The 13,815-nt window shown below is 41.1% G+C and overlaps 1 pseudogene; it reads left to right on the forward strand.

Annotated features, from left to right (window-relative positions):
* Nucleotides 1–489: 489 nt before the first annotated feature.
* The window catches only part of LOC142442514 (delayed-rectifier potassium channel regulatory subunit KCNS3-like), a 118,195-nt pseudogene continuing 104,869 nt past the window's right edge, over nucleotides 490–13,815 (forward strand).

Consider the following 13,815-nt stretch of genomic DNA (forward strand, 5'->3'; position numbering starts at 1 on the left):
TGACCTGGGGAAGGCTGGGAAATGAGCCTGTTTGGGGTAGGCGTAGATCAGAGCTAACATTTTGAACAGGTTCAAGCAAAACAATTGAAGCAACATTGAAATGTGAGCTTGAGTAACAGAATGTATATGAATTGTTGAATGTAGTATCAATGCTCTGCTTTGGAAATCTTCATCCAATTCACAATAAAAAATTCTAAAACAACAAAAAGAAGGTGAGTGTTAAGGATTTAATTGTGTCTCCCAAAAGTATGTGTTGAATTCCTGGCTCTTCTGCTTATGGATGAAAATAGGACTTTATCTTACCTTCATTTTAATTAGCAAGTAGATTGTGTTCTAAATCTAATCACTTCTGAGTTACCTAAGAAACAGATGAGATGCAAAGAGATGTGCACAATGGCAGGTAGGCAACTTGTGAGCACCATTTATAAGCCCAGAAACCAATCAGCAATGTCACGGATACCAAAGGCAAGATAAAGGTTGCTGAAGACAATGCAAAAAGAGTTGCAGCAGTACGTCAAAAAGGGGCTGCCAGGAATGCACCTGGATGCAGAAGAGGGCATGGCACAAGGTAAGTCATTGCAGAGGTCAGAAAGCATCAAGTCCCTCATATGTATATGAAAGCTGGGCAGTTAATAAGACAAGGGAAATTATGCATTTGAATTAAGTATTGGTAAGGAATATTGAAGAAACTCTTTCTTGGAAGAAGTACAGCTGCAACACTCCTTGGAAGAAAAAATTTCAAGATTTCATATCATGTACATTGAACATTATCATGGCTTTGAGCATAATATGAAGACAGACCATTCTCTAAAGAAGGACACCATACTTGGTAAAGTAGAGGGCCAGCTTAAAAAAAAAGATGAGATGGATTGGGACAGAACTTAAAATGTGCTCAAATATAGCACCAATTCTGAAGATGGTATAGCATGGGCAAATATTTCATTCTGTTGTAAATGAAGTTGCTATGAATTGGAGCCTAACAATTGCAGCATATCCATGAGACAGGTAGAAAATGAATACAGAAAAACAGAGAACGGGTGTATTTGAAATACAGTGTTGGTGAAGAATATTTAATGTACTATCGATTGCCAGAGAACAAGAAAGGTTGTCTTGGAAGAATAAGAATGCTCTTAGAAGTGAGGATAACAAGGCTTTCTCTCATGTACTTGGAACATGTTATAGTAATGGACCAGTCCCTGAAGAAGAATATGCTTAATAAAATAGAGAGTTGTGGGAGAAAGGGAAGACTTTCAATGAGATGGATTGACACAATGCCTGCAACAGTTGGTTCAAACATACCAACAATTGAATGAATCAAACCCAATTTAACGGTACCGAATAACAACTGGAAGAGAACCATATTTGTACCCATTCCAGAGAAAAGTGACCCAACGGAATGCTCAAATTACACAACAATATCATTGATATCACATGCAAGTAAAATATTGCTGAAGATCATCCAACAACGGTTTCAGACCTACATTGACAGGGAGCTGACAGAGAGGACTTTGAACAAGGGATATCATTGCTGATGTCAGATGGATCTTGGCTCAATACACAGAATACCAGATAGATGTTTACTTGTGTTTTTGTTTTTACTATGCCAAGGCATTCAGCACCGTGAATCATAGGAAAGTATGGATCTCCTTGAGAAGAATCGAAGTCCCAGAACACTTCACTGTGCTCATTTAGAACCTCTACATGGATCAAGAGGCAGTTGTGCAGACAGAGCAAGGGAAGACTGTATGGATTAAAATCAGGAAAGATATGTGACAGACTTATATCCTTTCACCATATTCAATGTATACACTGAGCAAATAATCAGAGAAACTGGCTTACATGATAAAGAGTGTGGTGTCAGGATTGGATGAAGGCTTATTGACAACCTGAGATGTGTAGATGGCATAACCTCGCTGGCTGAAAGTAAAGAGGAACCTAAAGCATTTGCTGATGAAGACCCAGGATTGCAGCTTCAGTATTGATCGCAGTTCTTTGTAAAGATGACCACAGTCCTCACAATTGAACCAATAGGTAACATCATCATAAACAGAAAAAAAGAAGAAGTTGTCAAAGATTTTTATCTCAAAGATTTTTATCTCTCTTGGATGCACAATCAACGCTAATGGAAGCAGGAGCCAAGAGATCAAAAAAAGATGCACTGGGTAAATCTGCTGCACATGACTTCTTTAGAGCATTGAAAAGCAAAGCTATTGCTTTGAGGATTAAGGTGGGTCTGAACCATGGCATGGTTCATATGCAGCTGAAAATCAGACATTAAATAGAGGACCAAAGAAGAATGGATGCATTTGAATAGTAATGCTGGAAAAAAATATTGAAAAGTACCATGGACTGCCAAAAGGACAAACCAATTTCTTAGAATATGCCAGCGTGCTCCTTCGAGGCAAGGATAGCAAGACTTCATCTTGTATGTGGTGGGCATGTTGTCCAGAGAGACCAGTCCTGGAGAAGGACGTCATGTTTGGTAAAGTAGAAAGACAGCGAAAGAGAAGAATGCCTTCCTGAAGATTAACTCCCAGCGTGGCTCCAACCATGGTCTCCAGCATAAGAACAATTGGGAGGCTGGTGGAGGACTGGGCAGTGTCTCGTTCTGTTGTGCCCTAGGGTCCCTGTGAGCTAGAACCAACTCTATGGCACCTGACGACAACAACAACTGTAACAACTAACATTTGCACACTCTTTCACATTCATGACATCAGTTAATCATACACTGTAAAATCTCAAATCCTCATTCCATTTCACTTATAAGTTAACGGAGGTCCCAACCGATTGAAGCAATCTGCTGGAGGTCTTATCAAATGTTAACAGCGGAACCAGAATTCAAGTCTAAACCTTTGGTCGCCAATGTTTTTGTCAGATCAGAGCCACTTCCTTGCATGCTATATTCAAAACACAGGGAGGAAAATTGGATGAAATGCCCATGAACCTCCAAGTAGTTTTCATTTCGTGTCATTTCTCTTTGCATGTGTCTGTGCTCCGATATCTTTTTCCTCTCTCTCGTCTCAGTATTTTCCCCCTGACAGTCTGTTCCCTCTGACAATGTCCTGCCTTCGTTTCTCCCTTTCAAGCTCTATTTTTCCTTACTTCTTGCTCTAATCTCTGCCATTTGTTTGTAAACGCCGGTCAGGTCCTTTAGCAGAATCAATCCTGGAATTGGTGTACTGAAACGCTGTGGTACACACTTTGCAGTCTGGATTTTACATGCTATCAAAGAACGGATGGGCCAGTGGATGAAAGCTATTGAAGTATTATCAAGTTCTATATCTCAGTTGTTTGGAGTTAAGGGCACTCACATTCTGGGTTTTAAATACTTTTTTTTTCAGCTTTTCAATTTTATTGAAAATTTTCAGCAGAGCCCTGTTATCCCTCTGGGTTGCTCCAGTATACCTGCTTCAGAGGTGAAAGAATGCATTTGCCAAGGTGAGAAGAAGACCAAAGCCTCTTTGAGATCAATGTTTCACCCTACATTTCAAATGGCTCAGATCTATTTACACTTGGCATCAAAATCAATACTTCTGTTTCTGAGCGAAAGATCTTGTCTTGAGAAAACGGTCATAAGGAGCGCAGTCGTTCATCCAACTTTCTTTTTAATGAGAGTCATTGTGTAAATGAATCCAAATCATATAGGTTAACATTTTACGACCAGAAAATAAATGAAAGCATTGAAAGTCTGTAGTCTCATAGATTCTATTCACCCTGGATTCCAACAGCCTCATTAGGATAAAATAATACATTAGTCCAATTCACATTGGGAGCTCAAGTGGAAGACTTTGGTACAAATAAATGATTTGTATGAAAAGAGAGCTGCTTCCTTGCACTAAATGGTACTCTGGTGGCCCAAAGCATTAATGATGCTCACATTTGTGACGACGCGCACTCAATCACACTGTTGTTTAAATAAAAACAGAGGACAATTACCAGTGCTGGGAATTGCACAGTGGTTGGGAAAGAACATGCATGTGCTCCGGGGACAGAGACACGCTTGCTCCAAACCAGGGTCTTCCAGTACTTTGCCTGTGCGGGGTTGGGCATGTTTTTGTGACCTGCATAAGTCCCTCATTTTTTTAAAGATCAAACTAAAGAAAATACTTACCTCAGGATTCTCCTAAAGGATATTTATGTGAAAGGGGACAGCCCATTGATTGGCATCTATCCAGTCCTAGATGTTGTTTCCTCCAGTTCCTTAACTTCTCTGCAGTCATGATGCTGATCCATCAACTTTGGACTCATAATGGTTCTAAACGTGAAGCAAATGACCCATTGTACTTTGGGGGTGCCCTCATTCCAGTTTCCAAATCCCTTTTTTCTTAATCACAGAAATTTACGTAAATATGGTGATAAAGATTGCAGTGTCTGTCCCCTGCCCTCTTTATTTAGATAGGCGAGGAAGTTGGATTCCATACAGGGATAAAATAGGGGGAGTAATTAGTGGAAATTTCCTTGACCAATGATCAAAATTTCCTGACATCATATTTCCATAAAAAAAGAAAACACCAACGTGAAGGGAACTTACTGTGAAATGCAGAGTGCATCCTCTAACAGTTTCGATAAGTTCACAGGGCCGGACCAGGGAATGATTAGAGAGCTCATTTGAGGGAAACCAGCCAATATCTGACCATCACTCAATGCGTATTCAATTTCCCTCCAGCACAATCCACCTGGAGGCACTGAACAGAGTTGGCTTTAACTAAACATGTCATAAGCCTTGGAGACCTGACAAATATTGAATAACTAAAATAGCCACGAGAATATGTGATGCAGCAAAGCCAACGTGACCTGCTGGAGAAACAGCAGGAGTGTTACATACACTGCGTGGACTGGTTTTCTTTAAAATTAGGCGGGGAGGATTTTTTTTTTAATTTTCAACCAAGCAAATAGTTACCTGCACTTAGTTCTGTACTGAGTACATTAGGAGCACAGACGGAAAATATAGTTACATAATATTGTTAGTGCCTGATTCCAAGGATTTTATGATTAATTGAAAGGATAGAACAAAATCTTGAACGCCATTCTCAATGAAATAGATACTGAAGAGATGCTGTTGAATGAACTAAAGAGAGGACTTGAATGGGGTATTCAATATAACTTTTTAGCAGGTACAGTAAGCAAGGCACAGTACTGAACCCTGGAAATATGAAAATAAATAAAAAGCGTTGCTTCTGCCTTCAAGGTGACCATATCGTGCAATTTTCCTGCCCCTCCTCTGGGGAAGGAGGGAGTTCTGTGATAGCGTTCTGAGGATGGATATGCCCCACCCATCATTGGAAAGAGGAGATTGACAGCAGTCTATTAGTCACATATGCTCACAGCCCCAAAGAGGCAGACACTGCCTGCCACTCATAGTAGCATGGCCCTCCTGTACAGGGGCAGAGGGAGGCCAACTTTGTTAGGAACAAAGGACTAAGAGCCACCTTGTTCCTGCAAGGGGATGTAATTGGCTTGTTTGCATAATCCTGGGGTGAAATGGAAATGAAACTCATTAGGTTGAAGATTGGGTGGAGTGCAGATGGTCCAGCCAGAAGGTGGGGGAAGGGAGGGGGCAAATGAGTAGAAATCTATCTCAATAGCATGGGAATGTAAGGGTCAGTCCTTGGGGCCCTAAAGGTCTAAATATGTTATGTCAAGATCTAGGTCCTAGACCTTGACATATTTCAAGGTAGCCCATGAAATATTAGGCCTTATATCACATTGTGCTTGAGACTTGACAAAAGGCCATCACAAAAGCGCGTGTGGCTTCAAGGATACAAACCTGCTAACAGTACTAGTAGAGTGCCGAGAAGGGAGTCCTACACCAGCTAGGGCATGAAGGGAAGCTTCATGGAATGGGGGCATGTTAAAGCTATTGATAAGTGCTGTTGAGTTAGTTCTGACTCATAATAACACTACCTACAACTCCCAAGCTACTGTGCAATCCTGTCATCCTCACAGTTATTGTCACGCCTGAGCCCATTGTTGCAACCACGGTATCGATCCATCTCTTGAAGGATCTTCCTCTTTGTTCACTGGCCCTCTACTTTACCAAGCATGATGTCCTTTCCAGAGATTGGCTTTCCTTACATGCTCCTTAGGAGGAAAGGTGGAAAGACCCCATCTCATGCACCTTTGGCCACACGAAATGCTAAGCATTAATATTCTGAGAGATTTCAGATAGGAGTATTAGTCTTCTATATACATGAGCCTCGTGAGAAAATTACAGCACCTAGAACAAAGAACCTCTTTTTGGTTTGTTGTTTTGGTTTTCGGAAAGTCACCAACTGCCTTGGAAGAAGTATGGCAGAATGTTCCCTAGTAACTAAGATGGGGAGACTTTATTGCAAGTACTCTGGACATGCTGTCAGGAGAGACCAGTCCCTGGAAAACGACAGCAAAGAGGAAGGTCAATGGAAATGAGGAAGATGAGCGAGAAGTGGATTGACCCAGAGACTGCAACAAGGGACTCGCACATAATATCCACCGCGAGCAGGCGCGGGACCAGGCTCTGTGTGTTCGGTTGTGCATAGGGTCACTACGAGTGGGAACTGATTTGAAAGCACACAACAACAACAATTTTGCAGGAAGAAAAAGTTTTTAAAGTGGGTGATTTTGGTTGGTTGATTATGTTTGTGGAAATTTCAGAAGCCTGCATTTATGTTGGTAGTACCAAAAGGGGTGGAGGGTGGAGGGAAGCTTTATAATTCAGAGCATTGACCTTATACCACAAACCAAAGAGCAGGAAGGAAAAATGACGGATCGGTTTTCCTTCCTTCCTTTGGAAATGAAACTGATCAGCTGGTAAGAGGAAAAGGATAGATCATGCACAGACACTATGACTGGAGTTCAGACCAGGATCACATATGTTAGCAACAAGCAGCTTCCAAAATAAGGAAGTAGATAAAATGAAGCACATAAAGGAGAAACTGCTAACCCACATTGCAAAAAGTTATATCAAACCCCTGGTAACTTAGATTATGGGATAGGGCTCGGATAAATGTCTACACCAGGCACCTTAAAGGGTGTTCCAGTTCAGTAGCCAAAACTCACCCACTAGACACTCACATTCCATGCCTGACTCCACACCAATAAGCAGGCATTCTTACCCCTTTAAAAGTTGAGAAGAGGCTGAAGTTATTTCAACTCCAGGACCTGTAATCATGTGCTTTACAGAGCGTCAATTTGAAGCCTAAAATGGGCAAGACCTAATCCATGGTATTTTCAATCGCCTCGTATAGGTGTGAACTTTGGACAATTACTAAGGATGCCTACAGATAAATTGGTGCATTTGAATGACGTTTTTGGAGACGAATAATACCTAACTACCATCAACAACCAGAAGAAAAAACTCATATGTCTTGGAAGAAGTTACAACCAGAACGCTCCTGAGAAATGAGGATGGTAACACTTCAAGCCACATCCTTCAGATATGAGGACAGCAGTCCCTGGAAACGGACATCACGCATGGTTGGTGAAGTGGACGGTCAGTGAGAAAAGAAGAACCTCACCACGTTCATTGCCACAGTGAGTGCAGCAATGGACTCCAGCAGAACAACTGGGTGGCGGGCACGGAACCAGGCAGAATTCCAATCTGTTGTGCATGGGAATGATAGGAGTTGGGATCAACTTTAATGGCACCTAACAATTTACTAAGAAGAGGGTAAGGAGTCTTAAATTAACAGAGCTGTCATTCACAATTCACTATGTTTAAATCTAAAAATTACTAGGTCGACATTGATATGAAATGATAAGCTTTCCACCCTGAGTAAAAATGGGGGTTCCTGGGGAGATTGTTGTTGTTGTTGTTATTAGATGCCATGAATCAGCTCCTATTCAGAAGGAGTTTAAATATAACACAACTGTTGTTCACTGTCCAGGCCTATACCATCTTCACAACAATAGGTGTATTTGAGCCCATTGTGGCAGACACTGTGCCAATCCATCTCCCCGAAGGATTTGTTTCTTTTTTCAATTTTCTGTGCTATCAAGCACGATGTCTGTCTCCAGTGATTGGTCTTTCCTGCTAACATGTCCAAAATAAGCATGTCTTCACTTTTATGGAGTTTTCTGGTTATACTTCCTCCAAGCTAGATTTATTCATTCCTCTGACAGTCCAAGGGATACTTCACATTCTTCACCAACCTCATAATTTAAATGCTCAGGTGTTTCTTTTTCATTACACAACTTTTGCATGCATGAGAATCAGCTGGAAATACTATGACTTGGGCCAGTTGCAATTTTAGTAAAAAAAAGTGGCCTCTTTGCTTTTTAAAAACCCACTTACAGCAGAGCCGCCGATGCAACACATCATTTAATTTATTTTTTTCCTTCTTTTTTAATCATTTTACTAGGGTCTCATACAACTCTAATGGCAATCTATACATACATTAATTGTGTAAAGCACATTTGTACATTCATTGCCCTCATCATTCTCAAAATATTTGCTCTCCACCTATGTCCCTGGCATTTTCCCCTCCCTCCCTGCTCTCCTCCCCCTCAGGAACCCTTGATAATTTATAATTATTTTGTCATATCTTGCATGTCCGACGTCTCCCTTCACCCACTTTTCTGTTGTCCTCCTCCCAAGGAGGAGGTTATGTGTAGATCCTTGTAATTGGTTCCCCCTTTCCAACCCACCCTCCCTCCATCCTCCCAGTATCACCACTCACACCACTGGTCCTGAAGGGATCATCCGCCCTGGATTCCCTGTGTTTCCAGTTCCTATCTGTACTAGTGTACATCCTCTGGTCTAGCCAGATTTGTAAGGTAGAATTACGATCATGATAGTAGGGGAGGAGGAAGCATTTAGGAACTAGAGGAAAGTTGTATTTTCACTCATTGCTAAATCGCACCCTGACTGGCTCGTCTCCTCTCTGAGACCCTTCTGTAAGGGTATGTCCAGTGGCCTACAAATGGGCTTTGGGTCTATAGTCCACACTCTCCCCGTCATACACTATGATAAGATTTTTTTTGATCTGATGATGCCTGATACCTAATCCCTTCGACACCTCGTGATCACACAGGCAGGTGTGCTTCTTTCATGTGGGCTTTGTTGCTTCTGAGCTAGATGGCCGTTTGTTTACCTTCAAGACTTTAAGGCCCCAGATGCTATATCTTTTGATAGCTGGGCACCATCAGCTTTCTGCACCACATTTACTTATTCACCCACTTTGTCTTCAGCGATTGTGTCAGGAATGTGAGCACCATAGAATGCCAATTTAATAGAAGAAAGTATTCTTGCATTGGGGGAGTACTTAAGTGGAGGCCCAATGTCCTTCTGCTACCTTAATACTAAATGTATAAATATATGCACATAGATCTGTTTCCCCATCCTCATATATAAATATATTTACATATGTGCATGCCTTTATCTAGACCTCTATAAATGCCTTTTGCCTCCTAGCTCTTTCCTCTATTTCCTTTGACTTTCCTCTTGTCCCACTGTCGTGTTAAGTCTTCATTTGGGTTTTAGTAATTCCTCTTCATTACATTACCCTTGATCATGCCCTATCAGACCTCCTACACCCTCCTCACCACCGATTTGGATCACTTGTTGTTCCCTTGTCCCTGGGTTTGTTAACACCACTACCACTTCCCCCAACACGCCTTCTCCCATGTCCTTCCAGGACTGTGGGTCCCATTGTTTTCTCCAGCCTATCTTATTTAGACAAACCTGTGGAAATAATAACATGCACAAAAACAAGACAGATCCAAACCAAGTAACAATATACAACAAAACAACAACAACAAACCAATGACAAAAAAAACACAACAAGAAAGAAAAGCTTGTAGTCAGTTCAAGGACTCTTTGTTGGCCTTTAGGAGTGTTTTCCAGTCCATCTGTTGGGATCATTTGACTTCTTGATGACAGCTTCCAACGGCATTGATTATTGAAAGAAGTGAAATGAAATATTTGGCGATTTCAATGTTGTCTCCACTTGTTGGTTCTTTTCAGGTATTTCTCATTGGTCCCCTTGTGGTCATTCTTCTTCTCTATGCTGAGGTGTAATCCACACCGAAGACTGCAGGTTTTTTACCTTCATCAATGTGTTTCAAGTCATCTTGTAGAAAGGTTATGTCGTCTGCATTTAGCAGGTTGTGAATGAGTCCCTCCAGTCCTCATGTCATGTTCTTCATATTGTCCAGAGTCATGGATTAGTTGCTTAGTAAACAGATTGAATAAATATGGGGAAAGCCTAAAGTCCTGGTACACTCTTTTCCTAATTTTAAACCATGAAGTATCCACTTATTCTGTTTGAATAGTGGATCAGTTGCCTCTGGATCTTTGTACAGATTCTGTATCAGCATGATTTAATGTTCATGAATTGCCATTCCTCACAATGTAATATATTAGCTAATTTGATGTATCCAGTCTATAGATAGTCAGTAAAACACAGGTACTCATTTTTCTCAAATTCTCTACTTTCAACCCGGATCCTGAGAGAATTCCCATTGACATTGATTTGATTCAGACTCATCACAACTCTACACAAAAGAGTAAAACTGCCCCTATGAATTTCTGAGACTGGAACTCTTTACTGGGGTAGAAGAGCTCATCTTTCTCCCACAGAGCCAGTGAGAGTTTGGAAGTAACCTTGTGATTAGAAGCCCAACATGAAATCCAATATGCCAAAAGTAATGGAGGCTCATGAGGAATGTAGAGAAGGCAAATGTACATGTTGGCATATATAAGGAGTGCAAGTTGATAGCATACCTCAAAGTCAAGGTCATACAAGTGAAGAAGAAGCCATAGCATAAATTTGATATGTCTTCTACCATGAAAGTGACAGTTTTTGAAACTGTGATGGCTTGCATGTTGTATGTTGGAAGCTATGCAATTGGCATATCAAATACCAGCAGCTATCATTGCTGGTGACTGGGTAAGTCTAAAGCGGAACTTAATGGCCTGGTTTTGGACTTGAGTTGAACTAGGCTGGGCTGCTTTCTTGATGTATAATGACTCCTGGATATAAAGCCCTTTCTTATATGAGTGTCACTGCATTTGTTTCTCTAGTCAGTGCAGCCTAACACAAACATCATGTTTGGTAAAGTGGAGGGGCAGTGAAAAAGAGGAAGGGCCTCAAGGAGATGGGTGGACACCGTGGCTGCAGCAATGGGTTCCAGCATAGGAACAATTGTGAGGATGATGCCGGAACAGGCAGTGTTACCTTCTGTTGTGTATAAGGTTGCTATGGGTCGGAATCGACTCAATGGCAACTAACATGACTGTTTTTGTTACAAGAGCAAAATGGAGTAATTGTAATAGAGAATAAGTACCCCAAAGTCAAAAATATCTACCTTTGGGTTACTTAATAAAATGTGAGCTGACCCCTGATGTTCAGATTAAGTAGTATCTTTCCCCAAAAGCATGTTGATTTTTATTTTATATAATGACTACTAGGAATCAGATATCAGACTTTCTAAGGAGTCAGTAGTATCTGCCATTAGCTTCTTTACCTCTCTCCCCCAGGTTTCTGTCCTGTAATATTCTCCCAGAGGTACATCTTTGCCTCCTTGCTAATGATAATGCAGTTACACATCCTTCCCACCTTCTCCTACAAAGTGGTGTGCTTCTGAATTTATTAGTGTTTGGGCAGAAATTTTCTCCTCGGTCCATAAAAACTTCCTGAATGAAAATTTGAATAAACATGAGTTCTTCAGCCCCAAAGGTGATGTCCAATGCCCACTTTGCAGATCTCATTTTCTCACAGTTAGTTCTGCATGCTTATTGCCCTTTTTTAAAAATCAAATTATTGGCACATGGATGATAACACTTACCCAGCGCTTTACATCTCCAAAGTGATTTAAAGACCTTCAGATCCATCTGTCCATTCGTTGAATTCTCCATCCTTAATAAAAACAATTTTCAGGCACCAACATTAAAAGCTGATGCAGGCAAACCTGCCTCCTAGGGAGGAGGTGTACTTCATGCATATTAATGCAAAAAATGCAAACTGCAAGGCCAGGAGGAGACTTCAGTGGCACTGGATGTGTAGCCAGAGATGAAGGTTCGCTTCAGAGATTTCTGGTTGGCCGCAAGTCATTTAACCTGAGTCCCAATCACCTCAGGTGGAAAACAGGGACCTGGTGTATGTTTCACAATGGGTTAATGCCCAATTACCTTGCTCAGAGGTATCAGGAAGACTCAGGTACTACAGGAGAACATCATGTTTGAGGAAGTAGAGGACCAGCAAAGGTGGGACAGATTGTTGGCAAGACCGATTGGCATAATAGTCACAAAGATGGCTTCGAACACACGAGTGATCCTGAGGATGCTGTAGTACCAGGTGACATTCCTCTATTGTGCATAAGATTACCATGGATCCGAGTCAACTCAACGGCAGCTTTCTTTTTCTACTCCAAAGAGAAAGGAGAAAGAAAACAGTTCTGGTGCCAATTCATTAGGGATTAGCTCACACTCACTGGCAATGTTCTAATATGGACATACTATTCTGAGATCAGTTACACAATCTTCAGAGCAGATCTATGAGATAGGTACTAGTATCATTCCCTTTTGACAGATGAGGGAACTGATGCATGGATGGGTTTGTATCATTCCCAAAGTCGAAGAGCTGGTATTTTTAGCCAACAGTCATCAGCACCTGGTGTAGGGACGCCCACAGACAATTTTAAGAGGAATTTGTGAGGTCACAGTTCTTTTCAAAATGCTCTATGACTGTTTGTCCCTTTTCATTCTCCTACTCTCACAGATACACGTTGGAGTTTTCAGAGACGACATGACATGTAAAGTCACAGCAGATTAAATGTCGGAACATATAAGAAAATCCTGCAGTCTTATATTAAACCAAAAGAGATGCAGGGAAATGTAAAGCCATGACACTCTTTTCACTCTTGGGGTAGAGGTGGGAACGTGTTTGAATAGTATATGGAAAATGTTAACTTAAAATTGCCCTTTATTTTAACTAGCAATGAATGTTACGTTATCTTCAGGTGTATCATTAAACACATATTATTAAAAAATCAGTCTGTTTATGAGAAGACAAATATAAATGTAACAAATACAAGTAAAAGATGTTGGCGTCTTTGAGAAACTGTTGAGTGTTAAGTGGCCCTGACACTTAAACCTTTGGGAATTACTGCTCTGGTGTTGAGATGTGAAGTCATCTTTTATCAGGACATAAGTGCCTTCTTTGCTTCCCAAGGAAACACTCTGTCAAGGACAAGACTGTAAGGAGGCCGGGAATCGGGAGACCTGTAATGATGCAACTGAAGCGAATGAAAGAGCACGAGGACCTGTTGTGGAAATGGACCCAAACTCAAGCGAACATTCAGGTCGGAAGTGTTAGATGTGAACCCACTGTGGTAGAAATTTCCACCGTAAGCACAATAAAATCATTATTTTAAGAAAAGAACAGCCAAGAAAATTGAGGAAAGCTATGCACTGGTGTAGACAAATATGGATTGCTAGACTTTTTTTTTTTAGTTGTAAGTGGACTCACCATAAAACAGTTTCTATGAGGGACTGAGGAAACACCTAGGGATGTGTATTTGGCAAATAAAAGTCCAGGTGTAAAGTTAAATTTGAATTTCAGATAGAAAATCTATTATTTTTAATGTAAGGAGCCCTAGTGGTGTAGTTAGTGGTTACTCACTGGGCTGCCAACTTCAAGGTCAGCAATTCGAAACCACCAGCCGCTCCACTGGAGGAAGGGGGGCCTTTTACTCCTGTAAAGACTTACCGTCCTGGAAGCTCAGAGGGGCAGTTCGAGGAGTCCTAACCCATAGCATCCCCTGTTCCTATGGAGTCACTATGAGTAGCATCAAGATTTTTGGAGTTGGTTTTTTTTTGTACTCATTGTATTGGGG

The sequence above is a fragment of the Tenrec ecaudatus genome, chromosome 3, assembly GCF_050624435.1.
Source record: "Tenrec ecaudatus isolate mTenEca1 chromosome 3, mTenEca1.hap1, whole genome shotgun sequence".
In the NCBI taxonomy this organism is placed as follows: Eukaryota; Metazoa; Chordata; class Mammalia; order Afrosoricida; family Tenrecidae; genus Tenrec; species Tenrec ecaudatus.